Source organism: Pituophis catenifer, unplaced genomic scaffold (assembly GCF_029215685.1).
Source record: "Pituophis catenifer annectens isolate HBS135680 unplaced genomic scaffold, rPitCat1.0.hap2 SCAF_3, whole genome shotgun sequence".
Classification (NCBI taxonomy): Eukaryota; Metazoa; Chordata; class Lepidosauria; order Squamata; family Colubridae; genus Pituophis; species Pituophis catenifer.
Genome location: NW_027256883.1, coordinates 204077508 through 204102118, shown reverse-complemented (window position 1 = coordinate 204102118; position 24611 = coordinate 204077508).

Genomic DNA, 24611 nt, shown 5'->3' with positions numbered 1-24611 from the left:
GTTTTGTTTACATTTTGTGTTCTCTGAATTTTAGAGTATCTACTAAAAAAAATGATCCATGAACAATTTACCACTTTTTAGGAAAAAGCAATGTTACTCCAAATTTGTATTCTGAAATGGGGAACTGGACACCTCCAAGCATAAAATAAATAAGGCTGGAAGGGCAACATATATATTGCCCTTCCAGCCTTAAACAAATGGGTCATCTACTTAGAATAACAGAGTTGGAAGGGACCTTGGAGGTCTTCTAGTCCAACCCCCTGCTTAGGTAGGAAACCCTACACCACTTCCAACATTTTATAAACTTCCAGTTTTTAATCTATAGATGGTAAGAAGAAGAAAAAAAACCCCTCAGCAATGATTTTGCTAAAGATATTTCTTCTTAACTACCAACTCTGTTCCATATATGTTTTTCACTCTTCTTCCTGTTCAGACAATGGATAAATACAGGTGTCAAGAAGCATTTATATATTTTTCAGCTATATCTTACAATATCACAAAAATAAAATAAGAACAATTCCATTATGGAAGAACCAAGGTACCAGATTGTTACTATTTATTGATAGACATCTTTGTTTAGAATGTAATAGATAACCTGCCAGTATGACAGAAAAAAACCCTGTCAACTCACTTCACAGGCTGTGAAAAATCAGTTCAAGGTAACCCTGATGTTGTTTCTGATCTCCACAACCTTTTGCTTTAACAATCACAACAGCAGGATGTGTGACAATCCACCCAGATGTACCTCCAGGAGAGAAAATAATTCTGCAAAGGAGCTTCCTTCTCTTTCTCTTTTCCTTCAGATGAGAGAGAGCCAGTGGTGAAATCCAAATTTTTTTTACTACAGGTTCTGTGGGTGTGGCTTGGAGGGAGTGGTGTGGCTTGGTGGGCGTGGCTTGGTGGATGTGGCAGGGGAAGGATATTGCAAAATCTCCATTCCCACTCCGTTCTGGGACCAACCGGAGGTGGTAGTTGCCAGTTCTCTGAACTAGTCAAAATTTCCGCTACCAGTTCTCCGAACTGCTCAAAATTTCCGCTACCAGTTCTCCAGAACCTGTCAGAACCTGCTGGATTTCACCCCTGGAGAGAGTCTTGTATTCTTCTGAATGCAAGAGAGAATCCTTGCTTCTCCTGGAAATTCTCTTTTATTTGAATTAATTAACAAGATTGATAGCTAAAACCTTTTACAGGAGTCAGTGAACCAGAGGTGGATTTCACATATTTTTACCACTGGTCTGCCGTGTGCCTGCGTGCTCGCTTTGCATGTGTGTCTGCCTTCTGCACATGCATCTGGGCTTCTGTTCATGTGCTTTGCTCTTGCATGTGCCTTCCATGCCTCAAAAACATGGCTAAATAGGATGGTATTACACCGGGGCGGGCAGGCGCCCACAGTCACAGTCGCTGCTACTGATGTGACCCAGGCCCACGTAGTTAATATTAAATGCAAAACAGTTCCAAAAAACAAACAGATTTTATTAAAACACCTGAGAATTAACTCATGTATTCTCAGTGTATTCCAAATTAAATGAAAGCAAAGTCCTCAGAACACCATTCTTCAGTTTATCTCTGACCTTGGGATAATTAGGCAAACTGCCAAAGGTTTTTCTTGGCAACAGTTCAGGAACAGAAGACGCTGACAAGAAAGAAATACATCCAAACATGAAGCAAATCTCTCAACGGTTGTTTTCTGGCAAAGAGGCCAAGAACCGTTGCTGGCATTTTAAGCCTTATGGGAGGGGCCAATCATCTCCTGGTCTTACTCCCGAGTCGTCCTCTCTGCTTTAGCTGCTCCTGCCTTCTGGCAGCTCTTCTCATATGTGTGTTAGGAACAGGCTCCTCCTTTTCCTCTGCCTCTCTGCTGTCAGCCTCTGGAGGCTCCGGAGTCCGCACAACACTCCCCGATGGCCCTGGCCCCATCTCTGCCTCCAACACAGAGCCCTCATCCGGGTCTTCCCCAACCTCCAGGACTGGCCCATGTTCTTCCTCAGCCTCATCACTGTCCGACTCTGCTGCCAGCTCCGCAGGCTGTTGGCGGACCACAACAGCTACCGGTTTGCCTGAACCTGTCCGAACCGGCTGAATACCACCACTGCAGTGAACACTTAGCTGACCTTGGCTGATCTCAGAACAGCCAACCAAGGTCAGACCTGATTAGTATTTGCCTTATTATGGCTCTAAACCTAGACTAGGAAGTTAAAAAAAAAAACACCATCCCAAAATGAGTAGCAAACCATTTCTGTATTATTGCCAAGAAAGTACCAAGGACAAGTCCATAAATTGAACAGGAATTTCATTCAACTTGAGGGAGATCTTTTCTTTTACCGGAGTCAATAGACACCATTCTATTAAGTTCATGGTTGTGCTTTTCCGAAGCTGCTTGTGGCCACCAAAGAATGGGGACACCACTTTCATATTTCATCAACAAAGCAAGTGAATTGAAATACTGGGACTTGATAAAATAGAATGCAATATCAACTATTTCCTATTGGTACCAAGAACTGAACTCTGTCTCTTCAGCCAGATCTAAAGTTGAAACAGTAGTGACTTCAGGTGTTCACAATAAATCAATCAATCAATCCATCAACCAACCTCAACAGATCTGGAATGGACTTTGAGGTCTTCTAGTCCAGCCCCCAGCTCATGCAGGAGACTATATAGCAGTGATGGCTAACCTTTTTGCCATCACGTGCCAGGAGCAGAGGTCACGTCGGGGGTGGGGGTGGGGGGTGTCGCACACGTATGTGCCCACACCCATAATTCCATTCACCCTGCCCCCCCCACATACACGCGCAACCTCCCCCGCAACCCCTATTCCTGTCATGTGATGGCCTGGTGGGCCCGTTTTTCTCTCTCCCCAGGCTCCAGAGCCTTTCTAGGTGTCTGGGAGGGTGAAGACAGCTTTGCTCCCCCCCAGAGGCCCCCTGAAGGCTGAAAACAGCCCATTTGCCAACTTTTGGTGGAACCAGAAGGCCTGTTTTTCTCTCTCCCCAGGTCCCACCGGAAGTTGGCAAACGGGCTGTTTTCAGCCTCCAAACGGGCCTCTGGGGGGGGGGGCGCTGGGGAAGGCTGTTTTCACCCTCCCCAGACACACTTAGAAACACCTGTCAGTTACTCATGTGGCCCAGTGGCCAATAGACCGTGGCCCAATACTGGGCTGCAGGCCACAGGTTGGGGAATCCTGGAATACAACATTTGCACCCAGAATAATTTTATTCTAGAATAATGACAATTAACCATGTCCCGGAAAGAAATAATTCTTCAGTGTCAATCACCTTCTGACTACACAATCGTGAAGCATGAGCTGACATTTTTTAATGTTTTTATTCTTCACTGCAGAACTCCTGCTGGCATGGTAAACTGAACAAGTTAAAGCACATTTCTGAATGGGTGGGCATTCGAGTGCACGCAATTCCCACCCAGTTTCCATGTTTGTAAAGAATGCATTGGCTTCTGTTTAGAAATAGCTGAAGCGGAACCTGCCACCCCTACCAAAAATTACTATGCTTATCTTGAAAATAATGCCTTCTCCTATACATCCCACAGAACTAGAAATGAAAGCTGCAGTAAAACTAAGCGTGCAAATATGCATAGCACCATCCAAAGAGCAGCTTCAAAAATCTGTAGGCTGATGGAGCAGAGAAAGAATTATCTTCATCATGGAGAAGCAGCCAGGAGAAGAATGGCTTGGCTTGGCAGCTGGATATAGATAAAAGCTCGGTCTGAGAGGATACGGCCCTACCAGATGATCCCAAGGGAGTCCTGTGCCCTGTTGCCTCTGTTACACAAGCTTATGGTCATTCACTCACACACTCACAGTCCTGGAAAATTGCTACACTCAAATAATTTTCAACTGAACCCTGAGGTACAAAAGGGATCTTTAAAATACATGGAGATCCAGTCAATTTAAAATAACAGCAAACTTTTACTGATATGGAATAGAATAGAATAGAATAGAATAGAATAGAATAGAATAGAATAGAATAGAATAGAATAGAATAGAATTCTTTATTGGCCAAGTGTGATTGGACACACAAGGAATTTGTCTTGGTGCATATGCTCTCAGTGTACATAAAAGAAAAGATCCATTCGTCAAGAATCATAAGGTACAACACTTAATGATAGTCATAGGGTACAAATGAGCAATCAAATCATATTAGGAAACAGTCAATATAAATCGTAAGGATAACAGCAACAAGGTTACAGTCATACAGTCATAAGTGAGAGGAGATGGGTGATAGGAAAGATGAGAAGATTAATAGTAGTGCAGACATAGTGAATAGTTTGACAGTGTTGAGTGAATTATTTGTTTAGCAGAGTGATGGCGTTCAGGAAAAAACTGTCCTTGTGTCTAGTTGTTCTGGTGTGCAGTGCTCTATAGTGTCGTTTAAAGGGTAGGAGTTGAAAAAGTTTATGTCCAGGATATGAGGGGTCTGTAAATACACAGTCCTCTTTTTGACTTGTGGGGTATACAGGTCCTCAATGGAAGGCAGGTTGGTAGTAATTGTTTTTTCTGATTATAATGTATATCTATTTGTTCTTACATTCACATTTATCCAACATCCACAATTAGGCTGCCAGGCACCAGCTAGAGGAACGGAAGCTATGGGTGTAGGGTTTCCTGCCTGAGCAGGGTTTTTGGACTAGATGCTCACCTAGAATTCTGGGAAATGAAGTCCACAAGTCTTAAAATTGCCAAGGATGGACAACCCTTCTCTAATATGTGTACTCTCCCAAGCAGTGGTTAAATCTAAACCGGTTTACTACCAGTTTGCTGGCTGTGCATGTTGATTGTTTCTTAGTATGATTCAATTGCTTATTGTACCATATGACTAGCATTAAGTGTTGTACCTTTTCTTTTTATGTACACTGAGAGACACAAAGACACAAAATCTGTACACAAAGACAAATTCCTTGTGTGTCCAATCACACTTGGCCAATAAAGAATTCTATGATTCTATGATTCTAACCATTGCACAACAGGGCTCTTCCCAAACCACATAAACCAAACTCTATGGGATCATTTTCTAAGAGTGTAAAGGCATCCTGAGACCAACATGTTTGAGAATCTCTGGCCTATAGCATCCACATGTTGGACACGTTCCAGATAAATCTCTTGCACAGCATAACACAAGGTAGATCTGCCCATAATTGACTGGTAGATCTATCCATGATTGACTGAAATTTCTGTATCAGGATAGAAGGCAGCTTTTCATTGTGTTTATGTCATGTTCCAGAAGCTCTTTGGGTCAATTCAAAAAGGATAGAGACCTCTGGGTGTGGTAAAAGTTGATGTTCAAATACAGAACATATGTAGCTCAGGGCTGAACAGCTGGGTTCTAGTTGTTTTCTGAGGTTGATTGTTTTCCTGCAGATGTTTTTTTTTTATTTTTATTTTTTATTTATATGCCACCCTTCTCCAGAGACTCAGGGCGGCTTACAATGCGTTAAGCAATAGCCTTCATACTTTTGTATATTAATACACAGTCAGCTTATTGCCCCCACAATCTGGGTCCTCAATTTACCTACCTTAGAAAGGATGGAAGGCTGAGTCAACCTTGAGCCTGAGGAGATCCGAACTTGCAGTAATTGCAGGCAGCTGAATGTTAATAACAGGCTATTAGTCTGCTGCGCCACCAGGCTTCTAGTTTCATTACCAGGTTAGGTATCACCATCAGTGCATAGAGGAGTACAGTTCACAAGTGGTTTATATATAATATATACTTCCCAGTCTTGGTTGGGCGTGGTTTTCTTATTATTGACTCCCAAGCAAACAACAAAACTTATCCAAATACCAAGAACCCAAAACCCGAGTTTCACTTGAGAGCAGTTTTTGCTTTTCTACTCAGGTTTCCTTTATTCTTTTAAAACTCCCCCCACCCCCGGTTTTATTTTAACATGTAGCCATATTACCTTTGAGGGTTCTCATCTAAAGCTTAGTCTATAAACAAAGCTGAAAAACAAATTGCACCAGTTCAAATTTGGAGATGCCAATTTTTGAAAAAGTCCCCCTTGTGCTGTTTGGTTGATTAAAAGTTCTTGCAATAAAATGGCAGCTATCACAAGAGGGGGGAATGTGCTTGGTTCCAGCCAAGTCCTTGCTCTGATAATTTTCTCACTGTGCCCCAAGGCTGTTTGCTGTTTTGACTATATAATGTGCTTGTTTTTGCAGGAGAACATTCAGAAATGCGATTCCCCACCAGCAGTCCTAGTTAATGAGGTACAAGCTATTCTTTCAGCTCATTTCCCCATCACTCTCCTATGTGTGTAGATCACTGACTAATGTCTCAGTGAAATTCAAGATATATAAATACATACATATATTTCTCTTTAGCCCGGTTCTACCTACGTAAACCAAGATATTATGCAGCCCTAGTTCAGTGAAATCACAATTCACTAGTTTCTGGGCTTTTTTTTTTTTTTTTTCCTGGCAGCCAGCAGACCTACGAAACATAAAACCTACGAAAAAGAAAGAAAAACAAATATTGTACCTTTACAGGGAGGATACATGAGATGAGGGCGTGGCTAACTGATGAGGCCTTATAAGGCCGAAATAGGTCTATCTTAGTCTCCCAATGGGCAGCAAAGGGGCTGCTGGCTGCCAGAAGAAAAAAAAAAAAAAAAGCCCAGAAACTAGTGAATTGTGATTTCACTGAACTAGGGCTGCATAATATCTTGGTCTACGTAGGTAGAACCTGGCTAAAGAGAAATACACATAAAACCTACGAAAAAGAAAGAAAAACATACATACATATACATACATACATACATACATACATACATACATATATATAAATATATAAATATATATACATACATATATATATATATATATATATATATATATATATATATATATATATGTTTCATTTCATTTATTAAAGTTTTATACCACCCCTCTCGCAAAGGACACGGGGCGGTGAACAGCCAGGATTAAAAAACATACAATATAACCATTAAAATACTTTAAAACATAATTAAATCTATATTGGCTTCCCCCAATTTAAAACCCCTTACCCATAAAATTAACCAATTAAAAATTTTAAGCCAGCCCGGCTTGCTGAAATAAAAAAGTCTTCAGAGCCCGGTGAAAGGTCCGGAGGTCCGGGATCAGTCGTATCCCTGGGGGTAGCTCATTCCAGAGGACAGATGCCCCCACAGAGAAGGCTCTTTCCCTGCGGGTCGCCAGCCGACATTGCCTGACTGACTGCACCCTGAGGAGACCCTCTCTGTGGGAGCGTATTGGCCGGTGGGAGGTTATCGGTAGCAGAAGCTGGTCTCGTAAATAACCGGGCCCTAAGCCATGGAGCGCTTTAAAGATGAGAACCAATACCTTGAAGCACACCCGGAAGACCACCGGAAGCCAATGCAGCTCGTGCAGGAGAGGTGTTACGTGGGAGCGCCATGTCGCCCCCATAAGTACCCGTGTGGCTGCATTCTGCACCAGCTGGAGCCTCTGGGTGCTCCTCAAGGGGAGCCCCATGTTTTCGTTCCTTTTCGTAGGCTTTATGTGTATTTCTCTTTAGCCAGGTCTGCACATGCGAATGTCTTTTGTGTGGCTCCCCCCGTTCACTGCGTATGGAATAGCACCATCTGCAGATGCATGCGGTTTTTGTGTGTGCAATGTACATATGAGAATGCCATCTGCGCATGTGCGCACTGCATGCAAGTATTCTCATGCACATGCACAAATGCACGCACATGCACAGGAGAGCTCCAAAGACCAGCTGGGTCCCCTGAATTGCACCCATGTGCACCAGAGGCCCGAACACCAGCTGGGCCATGCATGCATGCGCAGGTGCAGGTGAGTTGGGTGACAGCTCACGTGCCCAGAAAGATGGCTCTGCGTGCCACCTCGGGCACACGTGCCATTGGTTCACCATCATGGATCTATAGCAACTTAAGAATTATTGGAATATTTGTCAGAGAGATTCTGAGCATTTCGGTTTTAGGGCTATCATCATTCCATCTGTTCTTTGGATGCATAACAGGTGCTTTTTTTTTTTTTTAATTTGATTTATATGCCGCCCTTCTCCGGAGACTCAGGGCTGCTTACAATGCGTTAAGCAATAGCCTTCATACTTTTGTATATTTATACAAAGTCAGCTTATTTTCCCCACAAACTGGGTCCTCATTTCACCTACCTTAGAAAGGATGGAAGGCTGAGTCAACCTTGAGCCTGGCAAGATTCGAACCTGCAGAAATTGCAGGCAGCTGTTTTAATAACAGGGTGCATTAAACCACTGTACTACCAAGGCTTCAACAATATAATTACATCATTGCTTGGGCTTCATTTTTTTATTTTATTTTTATTTTAAAAAGACCCCTCAGCTTTTTTTTTTTTTAGCAGAGTAGATAAAAACATCAATTAGGGGAGGAAGACTTTGAAGTTTAAATTACTTGTGGGGATGTTCATTTGGAGCTTTTGGGGAAAAATAAACTTTGATGGGGTTAATCTATTCTGCCCTGGTGGTGCAGTGGTTAGAATACAGTTTTGCAGGTTAACTCTGCCCACAGTCTGGAGTTCGATCCTGATGGGCTCAAGGTTGGCCTTCTATCCTTCTGAGGTTGGTAAAATGAGGATCCAGATGGATGTGGCCAATATGCTGATTCTGTAAACCACTTAGTGCGGTAAAACACTATGAAGCAGTATATAAGTGCTCTTGCTGTTGCTAGGCTGTTGCTATGCTCAGACATATCTAAACATGGTGCATAAACCGTATTCGGCTGGGTTCATGCAATGTGGGTTCATGCACAATGGCCAGTATTTTAGAGGTACATTTGAACTGGAGAGTAGGACATATTACACTGAAGCACAAATTGGTTTATTGACAGCATTTTGGGCAAAATAGACCTGAGGAGGGAAGAAGTAACTGTCCCACTTATAGACTTATGCAAATTAGAATATGCAAATGAATGGACACAGCAAGTGATATTTTATTGGACATAATGCATAATGTAGCTAGTGAGCAGGGGTGAAATGCTCCCAGATTGGACCGGATCACCCGATCCGGTAGCGATCTTGGCTGGTGGTTTGGTGATCCGGTAGCGTAGCTCTGCCCACCAGGCCGGGCAGAAGGTTTTGTGCATGCGGATTAGGTTTGCACGTGCCTGTGATGTGTGTGCGGCACTTGCACTTTCGAACCTGTAAGGAAGGTAAGTACATTTCACCCCTGCTAGTGAGGCCATTAGGGTGTATCTGTGAGAGATAGGACAAGACTACAAAGACCACAGGGGTTTGAACTTAACCCAGACAAGACCGAAAGGCTGTGGGTATTGCCCCCTAAAGACTATGTCGACTGTCCATCCTTGGTTCTGGGGGGGGGAGAAAGTGCCCCCCTTAGAACGGGCTCACAATTTGGGTGTCCTCCTAGACTCATAGCTGAGATTGGAACTTCTGACAGCTGTAGCTAGGGGGACCTTTGCTCAGATTCGTCTGGTGCACCAATTGCAACCCTACTTGGATCAGGAGGCTCTCCTCACAGTCACTCATGCCCTTGTCACCTCACGGTTGGACTATTGCAACGCTGTCTACATGGGGCTACCCTTGAAAAATGTTTGGAGACTACAGTTGGTCCAGAATGCAGCCGCGCGAGCTATTGTGGGTGCACCTAGATACACCCACATTACACCAATTCTCCACGAGCTGCACTGGCTCCCTATCGGTCTCTGGGTGCAATTCAAGGTGTTGGTTATTACCTTTAAAGCCCTACATGGCTCAGGGCCAGGCTATCTTCGAGACCGTCTTCTACCGCATAGCTCCCAACGACCGGTAAGATCCCACAGAGTCGGTCTCCTCCGGGTCCCGTCAGCTAAACAATGTCGGCTGGTGGGCCCGCGGGGGAGGGCCTTCTCTGTGGCTGCCCTGGCTCTCAATTACCCCCTGAGGTCCAGACTGCCCCCACCCTACTGGCCTTCCGGAAAGCGGTGAAGACCTGGCTCTTCCGGCAGGCCTGGGGCCGTTGATCTCACTACGGTGGACTTGCGAGACCCGGCCACAAATTGGAGTGTATGGGTTTTTTAAACTTTTGTATGAGATATTGTTCGCATTGTTTTATTCTTTGTTGTTAGCCGCCCAGAGTCCCTTGGGAGTTGGGCGGCATAAAAATGTGACTAATAAATAAAATAAATAAATAAAAAAGAGGTAGTTACTTCATGAAGATAACTCTTAAGGAGTTACTTTCTTTTCTTTTCCAGATCTATGCTCATTCCTGGGAATTTTGCCTCAGCAACTGACCAGTTCTTTATTTTCCTTGGAAAGGTGTATTTCAGTTAGGAGCTTTAACTTGGCCCCATAAAATCTGCTATGTCAGATACAAAACACATTAAAATATGGTTTAGTGTGATGTCTAAGCCCCATCTGTGACATTATTTCTGGGACGGTACCCAAAGATTGGCCACCCTATTAAAGTGACTGAAATGGACATATTTTGGGAAAGTGGGGGTGAGAGACGATCCCATAAATAACTGGGCCCTGGGCCATGTAGGACTTCTTGAGATGATGACCAGAACCTTGAAATGAACCTTATAGGGAGCCAATGCTGCTGAAGTAATAGTTATGCTACATGAACATAACAGGAGAAGGGCAGGCAGAGACTGGGGACAGAGTCAAGCAAATAATCAACCTAGAGTCATTATATTCGACAAACGATATAAGTCCAACTCCTCTTTAATTCTGTTGACCAGAACCAATTTAGTGCTGGTCAACAGATTCTTATGTGTAGGCACAAGCAATAAATCATCTTAACTGGAATACTATGTTTGGTTCTGATTCTTTGCGTCTGACATATATGCCCATAGCTACCCAGTGCCACTGCATTCTGCCCAACTTCTAGATCAGGGGTGTCAAACTCGATTTCATTAAGAGTCACATTTTGTTAGTTTGACCTATATCCTATAAACCGTCCTACTGAAAACTTCATGAAGGTCCAGAGTAGAGTCGAGGGATATCAGTTATAATGATACAGTTCCAGTATTTCTTGTGGATTGTGACTTTGACCAGGTGATGGTGTGATGGAAGGAGTGATGCAGGATTTCAACATGAATAAATCCTGATTGATTAGTAAGTATCTTTGCTACTTTGGCATTCCTTGCATTTCTGCAAAGGAGAACAGGTTGATAAAATAGATGTTGCTTCTACCAGAGGTTTTCCTCAGATCACTACACTTGCATATCCTTATAGTATATCTATAATATTAGATAAGACTTTTTTATTATCTCCCTAGGTATACATTATATATTACTTAATGCATTAATAATTAGAGCTGTGCTGAGCTTTAAAGGCTTCCCTTGATTCCTCAAAGCTTTGATTTAATCACCCAATTGGATCAGCCTTGCGAAGCACTTCACATATTTGATGGTTTTCTGAAATTTATAAGGTCATTATGGACAATAGAAAGAGAGCTGTAGCTTCATATTCACTACGTGATGAATAGAGCGAGATGACGCAGAAATATCTGCAGGATGGTAAGGGAGCAAATGATGAGAGGAGAGGAGAGGAGAGGAGAGGAGAGGAGAGGAGAGGAGAGAAGAGAAGAGAAGAGAAGAGAAGAGAAGAGAAGAGAAGAGAAGAGAAGAGAAGAGAAGAGAAGAGAAGAGACGAGGAGAGGAGAGGAGAGGAGAGGAGAGATGAGAAGAGACAAGGAGAGGAGAGAAGGGAAGAGACGAGGAGACGAGAGACGAGGAGAGGAGGGGAAAGATGAGGAGAGGATAGAAGAGGAGAGGAGAGACAAGGAGAGGAGAGGGGAGAAGGGAAGAGACGAAGAGAGGAGAGACGAGGAGAGGAGAAGGGAAGAGACGAAGAGAGGAGAGGAGAGGAGAGGAGAGGAGAGGAGAGGAGAGGAGAGGAGAGGAGAGGAGAGGAGGGAAGAGAAGTTTTATTGCCATTTTTTTCCTGTGGGCACTCACACATTAAAATACACATTAAAAGTGAAATTCTGTTGCCTGCTCTCAAAAATGTACACATACATAATACACATACATAACACAACAGGATTTCAACATGAATGAATGGATGATGGTTTACATTTAGACAGAAAACATAGTGATGTATGGAAAAAAGTGAAGATGGTGGCCACAATTGTGCGGTGAAAACTATATAGACTGGTTTGGTGACATGCATACAAGAGTGTATTTTTCTATTGTTGCGACTCTCCCCTAATGCCACTTAGGAGTCTGCAGACTGGAGTGGGACACAAAAGCTGAAAATAACTTCAGTAAATAAGTATCGTAATAAATAATAGGGCTGATTTGTCTACTTTTTCTTCTGCAGTCTCATTGTCTCTCTGTCATTGTATCTCGCTGTGCCAGCCAGCTTTGGCTGCCTCTACTAATTAGTTAACTATCGTGGGAGATTGCCTGCCAGTCCCAACCTTGATACATCAAGTCCTACCCAGAAAAAACTCAGTTTTTCTCATGTGCTTTACCCCTAACCACTTTTCAGTATCATGCCAAGTCACAAAACCCCAGAAAACTCACAGGAAGAGGAAGAATAGTCTTTTTAAAAAGTGTTTCAGTGTGTTTATTTTAAAGTTGGAATCAGAGGCTTTGTTGGTTTGGCACCACACAGATTCTTTTACATGAATGCAACACATCAGCGGTGAAATCCACTTACCTTCGCTACTGGTTTGGGAATGGGAGTGTGCGCGCCTCTTCTGTGCATGTGCAGAGGGTCAAAAACAGAATGTAATGTCATCCCAGCAGGTGGGTGGAGCCTCCCACTCCAGGCACTACCAGTTTGTGCGAACCAGATAGATCCAGCTGGATTTCACTGCTGCAACACAGGTAAAAAATGGGAGTTGAAATCCACAAGTCTTAATGTTGTCAAGGTTGGACACCCTTGTATTAAGAGTATGGTGTCTTCTGTAGCAAATGACTTCATTTCCTGCTACAGTATATATAACCTTGCAGGTGAAAAGAGCATTCTCGCTTTGCCAAGGCTAAGAGGCTGCACACGTTGTCTTGCCCTGACCTTTGCAGTGTGGCTATAGAAAGCTAAGGAGCATCACTCATTAAGGCATTCTCTCCAGACTAGATTAATAATAGTGATTGACAGCATGGGCAAACAACCTATGGAGGCAGTTCCTTCTCCTCTCTTTGCAAGATACATATTTATCAACCACAGAGTTGATCCTGCAACCTGTTCTGAAGGTCACCATGTTAGCCTTTCCAAGAAATGGGTGGAATGTGTGCAGAAGGAAGCATATGTATCAATTATTTAGATGGCTGGGGAAACTATGTTGTGCCTGTAGATAGAGACGTGAAAGGTATTTCCACAAAACTTCTTGAGCAAAATAGTGTCAGGAACACAGGAAGACAAGCAAGTTATCCCTGCTCTAACAGCAGGGAGTTTAGTTTGTTCAGAGCAAACAGTAAGGAACTGTTCCCAATAAAGGAGAATATTTGTGACTCAGGGTTGAAATGAGGGGTCCTTGGTATTCTCTGAGCTTGGTTGATTTCTTGCAGACGTTTCATTACCCAAGCTAGGTATCATCATCAGTGTTGATGATATTACACTAATTTGGGTAATGAAACGTCTGCAAGGAATCAACCGAGCTGTTTTGACCCTGGCCCCGGAGGCTGATTTATCTTCACATGCTGATTCGGAGGATGATATGGAGGAGGAGGAAGCTGGCACGAGCTATGTGCCGGAGGGGCCGTCTTCACTGGTGAGTCAGCAAGAACTGACAGTTGCTGACGTGCCTCTGGACCCCAGCCAAATTGAGGAGGAAACAGAGGCCGGTAACGATGAGGGGGAGCCCCTATTGGATGCAAGAGAGAGATGTAGGAGATGTCGTAGAGAACAGCTATTGCCACATCCCAAGAGGTGTGGTCAGGAGATGTAGGGCCACACCCTACAAAGTATAAAAGGGGTGTGACTGGGTTGGAAAAATGGAGATTTTGCAGTATCTTTCCCCTGACATGCCACCAAACCATGCCCACCAAGCCACACCACGCTACTCCCACAGAACTGGTAGTAAAAAAAACTGAATTCCACCACTAATAAGCAGAGCAAATACTGCAGGCAGAAATCCATTCAAGACAGGGTTTTTCAAAACTCCTTGCAGACAGCTAACAAAGGCTGAATGGTAGGATTAGAAAGCAGCCAGCCACAAGACAAAAGCCATTAGCCGCAATAGGAATTGCCCAACACCCTTTCAGAACACAAGCCCCTTCTTTGCACCCCACCCCCCAGAACAGTTAAAACTTCTAAGTCACAGAGACCTATAAAGGTCCATCCACTCATTCAGCCATTTGTTAGCTGAGCCAGAACTGCACACCAGCTTCTTTCTCCCAGCTTGGAACTGGACCTGGATATTTCTTCCAACACTGCATTGATATTTATTACAGCAAAGTTTTTAGTTTTTCTTTTCTATTTATTCTATATCTTTTCTATAATAGAATAGAATTCTATTATAGAATTCCCGCTGCACAATTAGCAGGAATAGAATTCTATTCTGTTCTGTTCTGTTCCGTTCCGTTCCCTTCCGTTCTATTATTTAATTCCAAACAGCTACAGTACATGGTACATATTTAACTGCACACTGTGGTTCAGTGGCTAAGACGCTGAGCTTGTCAATCGAAAGGTCAGCAGTTCGGCAGTTCGAATCCCTAGTGCCGTGTAACAGGGCGAGCTCCCGTTACTTGTCCTGGCTTCTGCCAACCTATCAGTTCGAAAGCACATAAAAAAAAATGCAAGTAGAAAAATAGGGACCGCCTTTGGTGGGAAGGTAACAGCGTTTCTTGTGCCTTTGGCATTTAGTCATGTCGACCACATGACCACGGAGACGTCTTTGGACAGCGCTGGCTCTTCGGCTTTGAAACGGAGATGAGCACTGCCCCCTAGAGTCGGGAACGACTAACATGTATGTGCGAGGGGAACCTTTACCTTTACCAAACCAATCTTCATTAGTTAATTTTTTCACACTACTCTCCTACTCTCCTTGAATGGTTGCAGTACAATGGCATGATTTCCGAGTGATAAATCATTTGGATGGAAGCACCAGCCAGTTTTGATTTACTTTGAATGAGAACATGCTATAGCAGGAGTCCCTAACCCCCAGTCTGCAGACCGGTACTGGTCCATGGCCTGTTGGGAACCAGGCTGCACAAGCAGTGGGAAAGTACACGAAGCTTCATTTGTGCACGTGTGGGATTTAGATTGTGCATGCAAAACCATCACACACACCAGGTCTATGGAGCCAAAATTTTGGAACCACTGTGCTATAACAGCAATCTTTTCCTAGTGCTCTCCTTCCTTCCTTTTCTTGGCATATTGTCCACTCTATTGGGTGTCCTTGATTTCTCAAGAAACTTGATCTTCAAACTTTTCAAGTCAATTTCACTTCTTTTTAGTCAATTTCATAATGCATAATGTAGAACGCTGTGTTTGTAAGCAGTCCACATCTTACATTGGTGTCTTACAAGAGAAGTTGATTGCACTGCAACTCTGAAACACTTCATGGTTAGCAAATAAGTGAAACAGATGGGGAAGAAATGGTTTTTTGATGGGAAAACTTCAAGTAGATGGGTGAGAACATGGGTCATTTGTTCCATGAGTGAGATAGCTAACATTGATGGATTGTAAAACTGGTTTATGTGTGTTCAAGGAGAATAATAAACTAGAACCTTATTCCTTGAAGTTTGTGTATTTTTTAAAAAAAATAAAACTGGATTCAGCTGAAGAGCTTAGATTAGATTTTAATATTTCCCAGCATACTCTGATCTATCTGTAATATTTTGACCGTTTTGATATTCAGATTGTCAAGATGATAAATTCTATTTTCCTCATTTTTTAAAAATAAAAGTTTATTTTGGAAAAAAAAATGGAAAAGTAAAAATAAAAAGAATACATTGAGGAATAAGTTTGTATCCATGCTTGAGTTATAATTACATCTGATGTCTTGTTCAGCTGCAGACTCCCATTTAGTTTTGGGATATTTCATTTTACATTTGCGAGAAATATTCTGCTTCTTAGGACACATAGTAAAACGACCATTCTACTTGTGGCTAAAGATCATATTTTCTATTTCATTTGAAAAACATCTTTATACATTAAAAAAAAAAGCCCATGACTTTTAAATCTTGCAAATATCGTTTCTTGTTTGCAAATCATCATATCTCCATATTCAGATGGAGCTGAAGAATACCGTAGGCCTAAAGTGGGGCTTAAGTTATTTCATTGTGTTTAAAAGGGTTTTAAATATACAGTAAATGAAACTCTTACAGAATTTGCATTTGCTCCTGTTATTTTACCAATAATTTGACTGCACAAGAAGAATATTGTTTGGAAAGTATCAACAGTCCTACATGCATTGTTTTTGTTTTTTTTTTAAAAAAAAACCCATTTGGGTAAGTAGCAAATTTGCCTACTTATAATGCTGATTAAATTAACAATGGAAAGATAAATTTATGGCCCTAATTATTCAGTGAATTGAAAACCTGATGTTATTTCCAACTCATGCACAAGTTGGTTACAGATGTTGGTTATGAATGGATGATTATAATAAAATATGGTAATCCTTTATTGAAACTGTTGGGTAAAACTTTATACACATATATACACACATGCAAAGACCTCATAATTGTTGTTATTGTTGCCTTTCTTTCATTGTTGCATTGCTCAATTAAATGAACAAGAGTATTTAAAACTGTTTATGAACATTGAGTCATCACTGCTAATCTGCAGTAGGGAAAACAGTTAGGCGTGAGTCAAAATTAAACAGAGCCATTCAAGGCTGTGCAGGACTTTCTGCTTTGCAGAATATTCATTTGCAGCCATTCCTGTCCTGTTTTATTCGCCAACTGTTTCTGCTCATGGTCATGGTCAAGGAGGTAGGGATGGGCCACAATGGCTTATGCTTGGAACCAGGGGTGAAATGCTCCCGGTTTGGACCGGATCGCCAGACCCGATAATGATGGAGGCGGGTGGTTCAGAGAACCGGTAGCAAAAATCCCTGCCCCCCCCCATGCCCAGCTGAGTTGCCTGATCGTCAGAGGATTTTTTTTTCTTTTAAAAGCCTCTGACGATCCAAGTTGAGTTGCCTGATCGTCAGAGGCATTTAAAAGAAAAAAAAGCCTCTGACGATCAGGCAACTCAGCTGGGATCGTCAGAGGCTTTAAAAGCATTTTTTAAGTAATCTCTTCGCCGAAGAGGTTGTAGAAAAAAATGGTTTTAAAAGTAAAGAAAAAAAAAATTGGCCACACCCACCCAGTCACATTACCCCCCACCAAGCCACGCCCACAGAACCAGTAGTAACAAATTTTAGATTTCACCACTGCTTGGAATCCATTGGTATGGTCTATAGCGGTGATGGTGAACCTATGGCATGCGTGCCCGATGTGGCACCTGGAGCCATGTCACCTGGCACGCGTGGCATCGTCCGTTCTTCTTCCGGGTTTCTGGAGCACATGCGCACGCAATGATCAACTGGTCTTTTTAAATGCGGCAGTGCTGGAAACTAGAACAGCTGGTCTTCCGTTTTCCTGCGTGAGCTTGCGCGCCGGCCAGCTGATTGTCACGTGCACATACGGACCAGAAACCCAGAAGAGTAGCTGGCTGAAACTGGAAGTTCAGTAGCTGAAACTAGAAGTTAATTTTCAGGTGTGTGCATGCGCCCTGGGCAGCTCCTGTTCTGGGTTGTGACCTAGACGCACACATGCTCCCTTTTTGGCACTCGGTGCTGAAAAGGTTCACCATCACTGGTCTATAGGAATGACCTTGGAAGGCAGGACAATGATTTAATTAATGAATTCTGAATTCAAAGGGGTGGGGTGAGGTGGAGAAAGCATCTCAGAAGGGGTCTTCTCTACGCCCCTGGAAAGTTAAGGCAAGAGAGAAGAGAGAAAGTTCCAGACTTGCAAGATTCTGCTACAGTAACCTTATAATAAAGGCAGGTCTTCTTGTCTGGACTAGCTCAAAGAGCTGGCACAAATGCCCTCCAGGTTTCGTAGTTGGTACCGACCGTCAGGCACAAGGAACCAGTGTGAGTGGATCAGGAAAGTTTCTTTCCTAACTACCGTTTGTCAGCACTTCAACCTGCATTTACTCTAGTGCTGACATAAGGAGGAGAAGAGGGGGCAGCTGGCAAGAGGACGCTTGACTTCTCACCTACTTATTTTCCCTGAAGATAATATCCCCTAGGAGATGAGATGGGAGGGGGGACATTCCTGGGAGCTGAAATAGTAGATATGGGGAGAGTGATTTGGAAGAGGGCCAATGAGATGCAGAGAATTGGGGAACGGAAAGGGAAGGTTTGGGGTCAGGAAGGCAGTGTTGGCTACGCCACAATCGGGGACAGGTTGTCGTGCTTAATAAAATGACAGATTTCTTCAAAGACTATTTGTTTGGAAATGCAATTTATTTTATTTGAGGCGACATCGAAACCTGACACCGTGTTTCTCCGAAAATAAGACCCTGTCTTATATTTTTTGAACCCTGAAATAAGGGCTTGACCTTATTTTTGGGGAGATCTTATTATTTTGGGGTGCATGGAGGAAACCAGAGGAAATGGTAGGGACTGGCTGCGCATATGTTTAAATATTTTTGGGGAGGGCTTATTTTTTTATTTTTTGGGGGGGTTATTTTAGTGCATGCACCAAAAGCCCGATTGGACTTATTATCAGGGGATGCCTTATTTTAGGGGAAACAGGGTATAAATTGACGATGGCAACTATATATAAGGAAAATTTGTACAAAATGTTTTATAGGTAGCATTTACCACCGGCTAGATTGGCCAAAATGTTTAAAAACATGTCCGCTCAATGTTGGAAATGTAATCAAGCCCCAGGTACATATTATCATATTTATTTATTTATTTATTTCATGTATTTATATGCCGCCCTTCTCCAGAAGGACTCAGGGCGGCGAACACAAGTTAAAAACATATACAACAAAATCCCATTTTAAACCAAATTAACTAATAAATAATAAAACCCAGAATCAGAGTCAGCCTATTTGCTTGAACAGCCAAGTCTTCAGGTCCCTACGGAAGGAGCGGAGATCAGGAGCCGTCCGGAGCTCAGTAGGCAACTCATTCCAGAGGGTGGGAGCACCCACAGAGAACGCCCTACCCCTGGACACCACCAGACAACATTGGCTCACCGTCGGAACCCTGAGGAGAGCGGCCCTATGTGAGTGAACAGGATGGTGAGAGGCAGGCAGGAGAAGGTCCTGAAAATATCCTGGACCTAAGTCATGTAGGGCCTTATAGGTGAGAACCAGCACCTTGAAGCAGACCCGGAGAACCACTGGTAACCAGTGCAACTCACGCAGGAGAGGTGTTATATGGGAGTAACGAGGGGCTCCTGTAACAACCCGTGCAGCTGCATTCTGGATCAGCTGGAGTCTCCAGGTGCATCTCAGGGGCAGGCCCATGTAGAGGGAATTGCAGTAATCCAAGCGGGAAGTAACCAGGGCATGAGTGACAGTGCGAAGGCCATCTCAGTCCAGGAAAGGGTGCAACTGGCGCACCAGGCAAACCTGTGCGAAGGCCCCCCTGGTCACGGCCGTCAGGTGGTCTTCTAGGGACAGCCGAGCATCCAGGAGGACACCGAAGTTGCAAGCCCTATCAACGGGGGCAAGTTTTTCCCCACCCATCAAAAGTGATGGGGTCTCTGAAACCCGAGATGCCGGTATCCACAGCCACTCAGTCTTGGAGGGGTTGAGTCTAAGTCTCCACATATCTGTAATATGTAATATGTAATTACATATGTAATATGTAATATGTGGAGGACATGTACAAAAGCAAAAAAATTAAAAATTAAAAAAATGGATGAAAATATATACGTGGTTAAAAAAAATGTTAAGGCAACGTATAGATTATAAACCAGAATTATTTTTCTTAGGCATATTGCCAGAGAAATATGATAAAGGGAATGTATATTTAATATTACATGTTTTGAAAGCAGCAGGAATTGCATTTGCACAATGCTGGAAAAACAAGAAAACACCCATAGAAGAAGAAATAATTAAGAAAATATTAGACTGTGCAGAAATGGACAGATTGACTCTGAAGATAAAAGAAAAAGAAGACACAGAATATTTTAAAAACTTGGGATTTATTTTATCAATGGTTGGTTAATAGAGATAGAAACTAGGAGTTTAATATTGTTATAGAAACAAATTGACTCAGACAGTGCATTGTTCACTAAGCACTTATTGTTTATAAAGAGAAAATATATAATTTTTTTTTAAAAAAATAAGGAAAGGTTTTGTCCTGCTACTCACTTATTTATAAGAATCTCACCAAAATAACTGCACTTCAAAAATTTCAGCAACAGGTTATCTGCCCGGTTGCTTGGTGGGTGTGGCCATGGTGGGCGTGGCCTAGTCGGCCTCCTGCACCATGGTGGGTGGGTGGGCATTTTCACCTTCCCCAGGCTCTGGAGGCTTTCTTTGAGCCTCCGGGAGGGCGAAAACTGCCTCCCCCGGGCTCCGGAGGCCCTCTGGAGGCCGGAAATGGGCCTGTTCCCAGCCTTCTGGAACTTCCAGGAGTTTCCCCCTTCCCCAAGCCTCCGCACAGGCCCTGCACTTACCTCGCATCCAAAATGGGCCGCATGGAGACTCCTGGGAGGGGAGGAGAGGGGCAGGGTTGGAGGGGCCAGCCAGGGGTGGGATTTGGAGGTTATCCAAACCGGCCATAACATTAGCTATGGGTTCTCTCGAATCCGAGTGAACCTGTTGCAGCCCACCCCTGGTTCCAAGTATTTTGGTGTGTGTGTGTGTGTGTGTGTGTGTGTGTGTGTGTGTGTGTGTGTGTGTGTGTGATTCAGGTCTCTGCTGCTCCCTCCCCTGCAGGAATTCCAAGCTACCCAGTCTCTTAATTACACATGGACCCCATTGTAGTGCAGATTCACCATGTCTTTGACCACGAGATGATAGACATTGCATAGGCGTTACCAATTGAAATTGGGCTACCTTCCAGGTATAAGTAGCTAAATTCCTTACAAAAACCACTTGCTAAGTCTGTTTCCATAATAATCACGAGGTGCTGCATCCGTTGCTTTCTTTTCCAGTCCACACATTCCAAAATCACTTCCAGAGCGTTTGCCAGACTAATAAAGGAGATTATTTCTAGGTCAGGGTTGAAACGAGGAGTCCTTGATGTTCTCTGAGTTTGGTTGTTTTCTTGCAGGCAATTTCATTGTCCAAATGAGAGAACTTCATCAGTGCAATGCTAATGAAACATCTGCAAGGAAACAACCAAGCTCGAAGAACACCCAGGTTGATAGACTCTTTGGAAAGGATCATTAAAAAGAAAGTCTAAGGAAGAAAAAAATCCCATTGGAATAGCAGAACTGCATATATAACGGATGTAAATAAGTAAGAAAACAAGCAAATACTTCCATTATACATTGTAGCTGCTCAAAACATCAGAGACACCTGGTGTAAAAGGAGGAGGTGATTTGCACTTTAAAGAGAGCTGACAGGGATCACAACCAGGTCTTCTGAATTGCCCATCCTTCTAACCATTTTATTTTTTTAATTTATTTTGTCAAGCATGTATAAGATAACAGATATAAGTATAAACATGATTATGAATACAGGAAATGGATATGAATAAATGGGGACAGTAGGATGGGGACAGTAGGCATGTTGGTGGGTTTATGCATGCCCCTTACAGACCACTCAGGAATGGGGTGAAGTCCACAGTAGACAGTCTAAAGTTAACAAACACAGACTTCAGAGGATAATTAGAACTGCGGAAAAAACAATTGCTACCAACCTGCATTCCATTGAGGACCTGTATACTGCACGAGTCAAAAAGAGTGCTGTGAAAATATTTACACACCAGTGGTGGGTTCCTCCCGGTTCGGCTGGGTTCTGCCGAGCCGGTAGTGGTGACGATGTGACATCACCAAACTGGTTCTCTTTGACTGGGAGCTGGGATCACCCACCTCCTTCCACTTATGACTGCATGACTGTAACTTTGTTGCTAGTATCCTTACAATTTATATTATTTCCTAATATGATTTGATTATTTGTACCCTATGACTATCATTAAGTGTTGTACCTTTTGATTCTTGAAGAATGTATCTTTTCTTTTATGTACACTGAGAGCATATGCACCAAGAACAAATTCCTTGTGTGTCCAATCACTCTTGGCCAATAAAGAATTCTATTCTATTCTAAAGTTATGGGGGTTTGGGGATGAAACCACAGAGTCAGGTAGTGCATTCCAGGCATTGACCACTCTGTTGCTGAAGTCGTATTTTCTGCAATCGAAATTAAGAAATAAATCAAAATTATCACTTAAGCATGATAATGTTGCCCTATTGCCACTAACAGGTCTGATGAAGAAGCAGTACTTAGAAGTCAAACAAAGTCATTCCTGATCAAACTATGGATGAGACGCTTCCAGGGAATGCCGAGGTACAGCTAGACTAGAAGGTTAAAACAAAACCTTTGAAGATTGCAATGGGAAACCACATCAGTATTCTTTCCTAGAAAACTATATGGATTTGTCCACAAATTGATTAGGAGTCAAGTTCAACTTCAAAGAGATCTGATCTTTACCCCATTCCTGGTGGCAAACAAAGCAGGCATCTCCAGCAGTTTTATCTGAATGATGAAATGAGCCTTGCAAAAGCATAAGAGACATACAACCCTACAGTCAGGCAACATCACAATGCACATCACAATGCACAATGCAACGCACCTCACACGCAAACACACACAAAGACAGAGAGAGAAAGAGCATACAGGTAGGTGTGTGTGTCAGCTTTGGAAGCCATATTAGGTCGGAAGCTTCCATGCTGCCACCTTCTCATGTGTGGGAAAGTAGGAGAGGGGATTTAGTAGAGGGGTTGTCTGTAGACATAATAGCATTCTTCCTGTCGGTCAAGGTCAGGGCGATCCTGCATCTGGAGAAGGAGTGGTTGAGATGGGATGGTGGTTGATTGGAGCATGTGATCGACTGAGGAGTGAGGGAATGGTTTGGGGGGTTTTGATTTACTGAGGGAAAACCCAGACCTCTCAGATTCAGGTTTTCCCAGACGTGCCAGTTTACCTATTCTAGTAAATAGAACTTTGAAAAATGATTGCTTCAGAGTCTTTACTTGGAGTTGGGGTTTTTCTGGAACGCTGACATTGTCTCTCTCTGTGTGTGTACGTGTGTGTACTTCAAATTACACATAGCTAGAGAACATGATTCTCTTGAGAATCTAAAATGCTGGGAAAGGTGGAAAGAAAGAAGAAGAGGATGACCAAGAGTACAGTGGATGAACTCAATTACAGCCACAATGAGTAAATCATTAGAAGACCTGAAAGACCAGGTTATGGATAGATCATCCTGGATAGGTTCTGTCTACCGGATGGCACATAATCAATCAAACTGCACATCTTGGCTGTAATCGTCTACTCAGAGTACTGCTGAGTTAGATATATGTACAGAATTGATCCAAAAGCTTGAAGCTCATATTAGGTAGGATCCAGGAACTTCAAATAAATATAAATAATAACTTTATACTAATACTACTAATAATCACGGGACAATAATAAAAATAAAATTCACACTTTATGCTTATACACACATTTTTATCCATAGTGTTTAAGGTAAAGGTAAAGGTTCCCCTTGCACATATGTGCTAGTCATTCCCAACTCTAGGGGCAGTGCTCATCTCCGTTTTAAAGCTGAAAAGCCAGCGCTGTCTGAAGACATCTCCGTGGTCATGCGGCCAGCATGACTAAACACCAAAGGTGCACAGTGCACGGAACACTGTTACCTTCCCACCAAAGGCAGCAGTAGGGATTCGAAGCGCTGAACTGCCAACCTTTTGATCAACAAGCTCAGTGTCTTAGCCACTGAGCCACCACATCCCTTTTCCATAGTGTTTATATCAACATTATGTTTATACACACATTTCCCGATCTGGTCTACTGGTGACTTCCTCGCCCGAACTGGACCGGCTGAATACTACCACTGGTCAACCCTTAGATCCTAATATGGTTAAAAACAGGCCTGTTGCAATATTTTCAGGATCAGACTCAATAAAGATAATAAGAATTAGAGATTTAAATATATTTCTCTTTAATAATAATAGGCATTCTATATTCGCTGAATATTCAAGATAGAAGCAAGGAAAATGGTGAGGGTGGCTCCTTATATATACAAGGGGTGGAGCCAGGAATGGGAGTGGTAAATTATGAATACATTAAAATCCAAAGAATAAGTTAACCCCTGATGTCCCATATATACATTATTTACACAATAGAGAATAAGGCATTTACATCTGACAAATCCCCCTCTAAATGCCGGTTCGCTATACAACACCAATTACATTCAGATTCAGGACAATATAATACATACAATTTAGAAGTTAAATATTTGTGCTGTTTAGAAGGTAAAGGCTTCGTTAATATGTCAGCTAATTGTTCAGAAGTATCACAATGTATTGCTTTGATGAATCCATCTTGAGATAATTGTCTCACGTGCTTAAATTTTATATCAATATGCCTGGACCTTTGTCCAATGGCATCGGATCTGGATATTTCAATGGCTGCTTTATTATCTTCATGCACAACAAAAGGTAATGCAGGTTTTTTCCAAACATCTGAGATCAAGTCATTGAACCATACAAGGTTATTTGCAGCTTTGGATAAACAAACATATTCC